Source organism: Chamaea fasciata, unplaced genomic scaffold (genome assembly GCF_029207755.1).
Source record: "Chamaea fasciata isolate MVZ Bird 193981 ecotype frontalis unplaced genomic scaffold, bChaFas1.0.hap1 SCAF_46, whole genome shotgun sequence".
Lineage (NCBI taxonomy): Eukaryota > Metazoa > Chordata > Aves > Passeriformes > Sylviidae > Chamaea > Chamaea fasciata.
The window spans coordinates 1079569-1087773 of NW_027094131.1; the positions used below are offsets into that span (position 1 = coordinate 1079569).

Here is an 8205-nt window from a genome sequence, read left to right on the forward strand (position 1 = left end):
AGGAACATTCCGATGAATTTGCTGGCAGCCAGAAATGAGAATTCAGGACTCTGAAGCCGTAGCCCCAGAGAGCAGTGAGATGCCCCTTTGTTGGAGCAATTGAGAGCCAGGGAGAGCGTCCTTCTCTGAAAGGAACCGCTGCCCCCCTTGCCTTCCTTCTGGCAGCTGAGCAGGACAAAGACTGTCCCAAATGCAGCTGGCAGGCTGGCACCAGTCTGTGCTTCTTGTGCCTTTGCAGCACAGCTCTAGCCACAGCTGCAGCCACAGCTGACACGAGAGAGGAAAGCCCTGGAGAGCAGCAGAATCTGCAGGGGCTCTTGACATTTACCTGTCCTCCTGTGGCAGTGTCGATCGCTCTGCAAACCTCTCCAAAAGCCCTAGAAACAAAACAGCAGCAAAGCAAGGAGAAGCCATTTAGACCTTGGAGTGAAAGCCAGCCCAGACAGGAGATGTCTGCTGGAAATGCCTCCAACCTGCAGCATGCAGGAGGGCTCTGCCAGAAGGCAGATGATGCATTTTCCTCTCCAGTGCATGGGCACTGGGCCTGTTTCTGAAGCACTGGGCTTTAGTGCCTCAGCTCAAAAGGCCAGGTGATTCTTTCGTCTTGGATTTCAGTTTCTAAACTGGGCAGTTTTTATCCTGATCACACTATTTCCTTCAGCAAACTCTTGGGAAGAAATGTTCCTTCAAACAGTTATCTGCCTGCTACGAAAAGGGGTGGTTGCTGTTTCTGGCAATGAAATCCAAGTGTCTGACAATTCCTTCTGACCACACTTCCAAATTCTGGCTGGTACTGAGAGATGGGGCAGACTAACCCCAGTGTCTGAATATGTTTGCAGCTTGCCTGACTTCACCCTTGACAGATATTCCAGCAGCAGATCGTTGCCCCATGATTGTGTACAAGTAACTGTGGTTGGACTCACCCTCTGCCAACAATTTCCTCTTCAATGTATTTCCTTCGGGGATTTTCCATGCTCGCCATTTGCCCTGAGGGAAACAAAATGCAAGATGCTCACTTGAAAGCAGAGATCCCACTATCCAGGAGATACAAAAGCCAGCCCTGCTGGGGCTGTACAGTCTGGCCTTCTGAGTCCTTTGTGGCCAGCTGCGTGACAACAAAAACTGCAAGAATTGCAACAAGACAGGCAGCTCTGCAGTACAAGCAGGCCAGCACTGATTTCTACAGTCCTTTGAAGAGATCTCTTGACAGCAAACAAAGCACAGGGAGATGCATTCCCGGGAGAGGAGGGCATCTTCCCCACCTTGCAGCAGTTTGCCAAAGGAATGCCTTTCCCTTTGTAAACCCAAGCAGCTCATGCTCTAACCAATCCCAAGGGGCCTTCAGCAGCAGGACCCTCACCCTTGATGAGCAGGCTGAGCTGGAAGACGCCCTTGCCCGTGGCCCACGTGAAGAACCACACTGCTTCTCCTCCCCCTGACAGCAGGGATCAGTCCCTGCCATTGCACTCGCCCTCTCAGCCCCGCACACGTGCCCACCTTCCCGCAGCGGGCAAGGGCAGCAGGGACAGCAGTGCTCCTCAGGTGCCGGCGGGACACGGACAGCTGCCCAGAGGAGATGCTGACCCTCTGTGAGCCCAGCCCAGGCCGTGCAGGAGCCGGCCCAGAGCAGGGGCTGCTGCCTCGGGGCAGCTCCGCGCTGCAGCGGCCGGCCGGCAGCGGGACTCTCCCAGCTAAGGAAGGCTCCAGCCTCGGCGCTCATACCAGCCCTCAGGGCCAGGGCAGCCACCGCCACAAAGCTGCCAAAGCCCAGGCACCAGCACTGACAAGCAATGGCAAGAAGGCATGGCCACACCCAGCCCCTTCCAAGCTGGTGCCCCCACTGAGGACACGGCAGGATTGGCTTGGAGAGCAGACACACCCAGGTGCACGTCAGTGCCCTTTTGTGCCAACAGGTGACGGGAGACAGAGAGTCAGCTGGGCTCTCTTCTCAGCCCCACCAGGTCTCATCTGAGGGCACAGGACCGGCAGCTGCTCTGGGCAAGAAGCAGCTTCAATGACTTGTGCTGTAGAATCACAAAGGGCTTGATTTGTTTTCCTAGAGACTGATCTGAGCAGGGCTTGGGCCAGTGGGTAGCATTCTAACAGTCATGGGAATGACTAGGAATCAGGTAGGAAAAAGTGCCATGGATCTGAGGAATATACAGCAGAGGGGCTGGAGGCTCACTCCTGAGAAATGCCTACAGTGCACTTTTATCTGATCATGCCCCAGGCCTGTGTCTCTTGGACTTATCTTTCTAGGAACAAAACTAGGATATTAAATACAGATTGTAATAAAAGGATCTGTTTTTTTCATTGGGGGCCCAAAAAAACCAGCTCTTGCTGTCTGTTTCTGCTGTCACCTGATGTTCTTTCCAAAGAGTCCTCACTGACAAATATATAATCTTCTCATTAAAAAACCTGCAGATGTAGTAGTGGTAAATAGGAACAGTCATCAAAATTACGCCACTGAGACTCATGGGGCAGAAGAGCTCCTTCAAGATGGAGAAAAAACCTCTACCCAAAAAAATCTGGGAAAAAACCCAAACTAAAACCACAACCAAAAGACAAAATGCCAAAACCAATCAATTTCCGTGAAGGTTTTTTTTTGCTCGGATGGCGGATGAGAAGTCAGGAGTCTAAGGAGAATTTAGGAAGCTGACTATTCTATCCAGTTTGGCCACTAGCACACAGGACTTGCCCAGATCATTTGCTAGCTCACAGCCTTCTGCTGATGCAAGGACAACCCCTGCTTCTGCCTTTAGCAGCTGGGGAAGCTCAGGCAAACCCCAGGCACGTCCAAGCTGCCCTCAGAGGCAGCGGGAACACCCAGAGCACTCTCTTGCTGCCTTGGAGCACAGCCTCTCCTGTGGGGAGCCCTAAATGCTCCTGGGACACCAAAGGGAGGAGAATCATTGGGTCCAGCTGTGCTGACACGTGCACACCATACACTGTCCCTCAGAGAAGAAAGACACAAGACATACTCAGGAGCTCCAGGGACTCATCCTCATCATCCTCCATCTCCTGTTGCTGAGCAGAAGCCCTGTCAGTGCTGGAGATGAACGAACTGCCCGGCTTCCACTGCACAGCTTGGCCAGCACAGGTGCCTTCAGGTAACACTGCTGCTGCTGCAGGTTCAACAGAAGAGCCTGTGGAGATCTGAGACAACAAAGGAGTTTGTGTCAGAAAGAAAAGTGGCTGGCAGAGATTAGCCCCAGATCCCATTTCAAGTGCAAGCCCTTAGCAAGATGCTGTCAGCCACATGCAGGGCTCTGCCATGGGTTTGTTTTGATGTCCACTCCTCAAACTGGATGGCTCAAAGCCAAAGGCTGGTTTGACTGGAGTGCAAGGCCAGATTCATTGTCCATTTTCTCCAAAATGCATTTGCATGGATTTTCTGAAGGGTGACTGCCAAAATGACCATTCCGCTTTCTCCCAAGGACGCTTTTCCCCTTCCAAGGGCTGCAGACACACTTGCAGCTCTTTGTTCAAATGTTCTACCTTCAGCAACTCCACATCCCCAGTGTGTCTCTGAAATGCTCCCGGGTAAGCACAGCCAAGAAGCTCCCGGGGACAAACCACCCCAAAGAGCTTGTGTTCTCAGATCAAGACTTTTGGTGCCTGTGGGTACTTGGCACGTCTGTGGAGAGGGACAGGTGTCCCCAGGCCACAGCGTCCCCTACGTATTCACCAAGGCTGAGCACAGTGCCTTTGACATGCTCCCTCCTCTGCAGACAGGGAACCTTCCTGCTCCAGGCTGGCCCCTATCAGAATCCCAGCAAGCTGGGGCCTAAACACGGCAGCTCAAAGCCCATTTTCCAGCTGTCACTGGCTGAGGGGAATGGCTAGGTCTGGCAGGACTGCAGCACTTATCATCCTCAGCCACCAACAGCAAGAGCTGGCTGCTCAGAAACTTGCAGCTCTGCCTCGCACTAAAGACAGCACCCTCCAGAAGTGGCACTTACTGGCTGGGAAAGTTCCGGCTGTGGGGTGACAACAGCTGGAGCCTTGTGGTCATTTGGCTCCTCTTCGGCTTCTTGTCCAGGAGCAGAGGAAGCCGGAGGGGAGTCTGTTCTTCCTTCAGTGATCTGTGGACAGACAGGAGCGTGAGACACAGGCTCATTTAGAACCTTCTTTCTCTTCAGCTCTAGAACCAGCTCTACTAAGCACAAATCATCAACTTGGAGAGCAAGGGGATTCTAAGTCACTCTGCCTAAATTCTAATGGGCTGATTCAACTGGACACTGCAAATTGCTCCAAATTACATATTCCCCCTGACTACTATCAGGAAGCACCATTCTCTCTGCAAAACTTCTCTTTTAGTTCTTTTAAAGCTCTGGAATGGAAAATTAGGAAATAGGCAGTGATGCCTCTGCTCTTGCTGCTGTAGACATGGAAATGGATTTTCTTGCAGCCTACTCAGCTGGCCCTCTAAACTCTACTGCCACAGGCCAAGCTCACAGCTTGCTGCACGATTCTTAAACACCAGGAACATCAAATGTTCTTTCCTTACTCACCTTGGGATCAGCACCTCTGAATACCCGGCTCAGGTGACCTGCAGTAGGCAAGGGAAAATGAAGCAGATGCTTTGAGAAAACTGGAGACAACCACAGCATTTTTAGAAGACCTTCCAAGAAGGCCTCCCAGTCTACATTTTCAAAGTTGTCCTGCTTGACCCAGCAATGGAGGAATTGGCAAACTCTGCTGCCACAGACTCTCCCACGGAGGGAACGCAACCCCTGCAGGTTCCCTTGCAAATGCTGCCCACACGACCGTGGCTACACACGCCCCCTTTTGAGCTGAACGTGTTGACAGGAGCTTTACCCAAGCGGCATCCCAATGGCCTTTCTGTTTCCAAATCAACCCAGTCACTAAGAAAGAGCGGGAAGACACAAAAACCAGGTTAGGTGACACTCAGGGAAAACCTCTACTTACCTGCCAGGTGAGTCAGGAAATAGCAGGAATAAGTAACTCCATAAACAGTGAAAACTGCAGCGGCGAGTTGCCGAATCATTGTGGCAACTGCTGTGCAAGTTTGCAGAGTGCGCTCTAACGCTAGCTAAAAGGAGTCTCCTGTCAGTCAGCAGCTGCCCACTGACAAAAGCCTCAAGCACAGGACCAAGTTCCTGCACCGAGCAAGCCCAAGAGCTGCTCTGACACCCCTGAGGCCTTGCGGGCACCAAGGCAACCTTGCGATGTCACCATGACCACGTGGCAACCGTGCCCTGACATCACAAAGCAAACGCTCTGCCTTGATCTGGATGGATGGAGGAGGGCACGTGGACGCGACTACTGAGGACACATTGCAGACGCTAGAATTAAGGGCTGTCCTTTGGATCATTATGAATTGGCCTGGTCAGGGTGTAAATATTGTCACAGACTCATGATGCGTAGTAGGGGTGGTGCTGCGGATTGAGGATGCATTGATAAAGGATATAAAGAATGACAGGTTATGGGAACTTTTGAGACAGCTGAGGCAAGCTGTTTGGCTGCGCTCAGCTCCTTTTGCAATTTTGCATATTCGAAGCCACAAATGGTCAGAAGGTTTGGGTCAGGGTAATGCCATAACTGATCAGTTGGTTTCTGTTGCAGTACCACAAGACAGATTTCAGCAGGCACGTATTGCTCATGAGACTTTTCACCAGAATGCGCGTGGCCTAAAGAAACAGTTTCGCATATCTCTGAATGATGCCCGTGGTATTGTCAGATCCTGTCCTCTCTGTAGTCAGCATGGGCCTGGACTAGGGATGGGAGCAAACCCACAGGGCCTTGGAGCCAATCAGATCTGGCAAATGGATGTAACTCACGTATCCTCCTTTGGTAGATTGAAATATGTGCATGTTACAATTGATCCTTTCAGTAAATTTATTTGGGCTTCAGCGCAGCCAAGAGAGAAAGCTCTCCACGTGGTACGACACCTAACTGCTTGCTTTGCGGTGATGGGGGTGCCAGAACAGATTAAGACAGACAATGGCCCTGCATATGTGAGCAGCAGGATCCAAAGGTTCTTACAGAAGTGGGGTGTGACACACATCACAGGTATCCCACATTCACCAACAGGTCAGGCGATTGTGGAGCGAGCCCACCAAACACTCAAGGATTATCTGTTAAAATAGAAGGAGGAGGTGGATGTGCAGACCATGCTATCAAAAACACTATTTGTATTAAACTATCTGTGTGTAATGGGGGACCACTCGGAGCCCCCTGCGGTCATCCACTCAGGGGGAGTAAAGGAGGAAGCAACTAAGCCATTGTTTAAAGTCATGTACCGAGATCCCAAAACTGGAGTATGGGAAGGTCCCGCAGAGGTTCAGTACATGGGTAGAGGTTATGTTTGTGTTCTTACCCCCACAGGGCGCCAGTGGATACCTAGTAAATGGATCCGTCCTGCTAATGACCCTGCAAGAGTGACATCGATACTGGACAGCCAGGGTTAGAGGTGGTACACTTAATTGAAGACTTAAGGGCAAGAGAAAACCTACAACTGCTCTGGCAGTTTGACAAGGCAGTACAGAGATATCACTCCATGTCAATTCATACCCAAATAGCTAAGTTGCAAGAACTCACTAGTGATTTGCAGCAAGACACAGGCTTGGCTTTAACAGATTGGCTAAGATCTTTCGGGCGAGGGCCTTGGATAACCTCCCTACTGCAACATGTAATCAATATTGTGATTGTTATTTTACTGCTTGTCCTTTTTGTACCTTGCTTTTTTTGCTGCTTGCAACAGATGATGTATCACGTAGCAGAAACAGTAACTACTCAACCCGCTGCGTTTGTTGCACAAAATAAAAAAGGGGGAATTGTTGAAGAATGGTTAGCAGAGCAAGGCCACGGATCATTAGAGGCCTCATGGCCCGATACCAAGTGCTAGCAGCCTACGCGCTGCTGAGACAAGCTGTCCTTGGGACAGCAGTAAGCACGGACACAGGCCAAAGATAAAAGAACTTGTGGTTAATAGAGCGTAGCAGTAAGCACGTATACAAAGTTTTCAGCATGCCAAGAGGAGGAACATTCTCACGCTTGATATAGCCAATCAAGTATAGATGAGTAGTGTATGCTAACCAACTATAATTTGACAAGTATGCTGAACGCTTCGGGCAAAAGTATAAGAACGGATGTTATGAGCAATAAAGTTGAACAATGCTTTACCAATCATATTGATTGATTGCATTCTTCCCTCGCCGAAATCCTCCGCAGTGCAGCACATCCTGCGTAGGAGACGGTCCTGGTGTCCCAGAGGGAATTATGCGTGGCTTTGCGGACAGTGGTGCAGATGGAGCCCAGGTCGCTGAGGGCCAGGTTGAGCAGGAGGAAGAACATGGGGCTGTGCAGGTGGTGGCCGCAGGCTACGGCGCTGGTGACCAGGCCGTGGCCCAGGAGGGCAGCCAGGGAGATGCCCAGGAAGAGGCAGAAGTGCAGGAGCTGCAGCTGCCGCGTGTCTGCCAGCGCCAGCGGGAGGAAGTGGCTGATGGAGCTGCTGTTGGACATTTGCTGTGGCTGCATATGGGGACGTGTTCATGGATAAAGGACAGTGACAAGTCAGGACTGGCTGCTTTGAGCCAAACCCGTGCCATTCCCTGTAGCCTGTCCTGCTGGTGTTGGTGTCTTTGGGGCGGACCCTGACTGCCGACACAACAGCAACACATTCGCTTAAGAGCTGGACTAGGTCAGTGCAAAAGATGGCGGCCAGGGCTGAGGGAGCCACACACAAGATGGCGGCCAGGGCTGGAGAACCACACACAAGATGGCGGCTGGGGCCGGGCTGCCAGGGCGGCTGATCTCACTAGGAGGCGCAGCCTCAGCCCTCTGGCTGCCATCCTGCGTGGGGCAGGCTGAGCCCCCCTGCAGTGTCTGTTGGAATGGACATTAACGGACACCCGGGAAAAGGACACGGTCTGGCACCTTTGCTCTGTGCACACAAACACAGACCAGCCAGTTTGGAACGCCAACTGGCAGTACTTTGATGTCAAGGCAATTCAAATAGGGGAAAATAGAACGAAACTCCAGGCATTGAACGTTTTAAAATAAAAACTTCTTCTTTTTTTTTTTTTTTTTTTTGAAAGAGGGCTAAAAGCACTTCTTGTGCACATGGACTCCAATTAGCACCAAGCAGCATCACAAGTGGTTTCGTCCAGGCAGGAGTCACAGTGAGTTTGAGGTGATGAAAACGGAGATGGGATCTGCTTGAGGCGGATGGTGCAGCGG

At 51.4% G+C, this 8205-nt stretch overlaps 1 long non-coding RNA gene across 1 annotated transcript; it reads right to left on the minus strand.

Moving 5' to 3' along the window:
- Positions 1–326: 326 nt before the first annotated feature.
- Positions 327–3070, minus strand: LOC136303995 (uncharacterized). Its single transcript, XR_010724339.1, has 3 exons — positions 2982–3070; positions 924–987; positions 327–377 (listed from the first exon to the last, which is right to left on the minus strand). It is a non-coding gene; the product is annotated as an uncharacterized lncRNA (long non-coding RNA).
- Positions 3071–8205: the final 5135 nt, after the last annotated feature.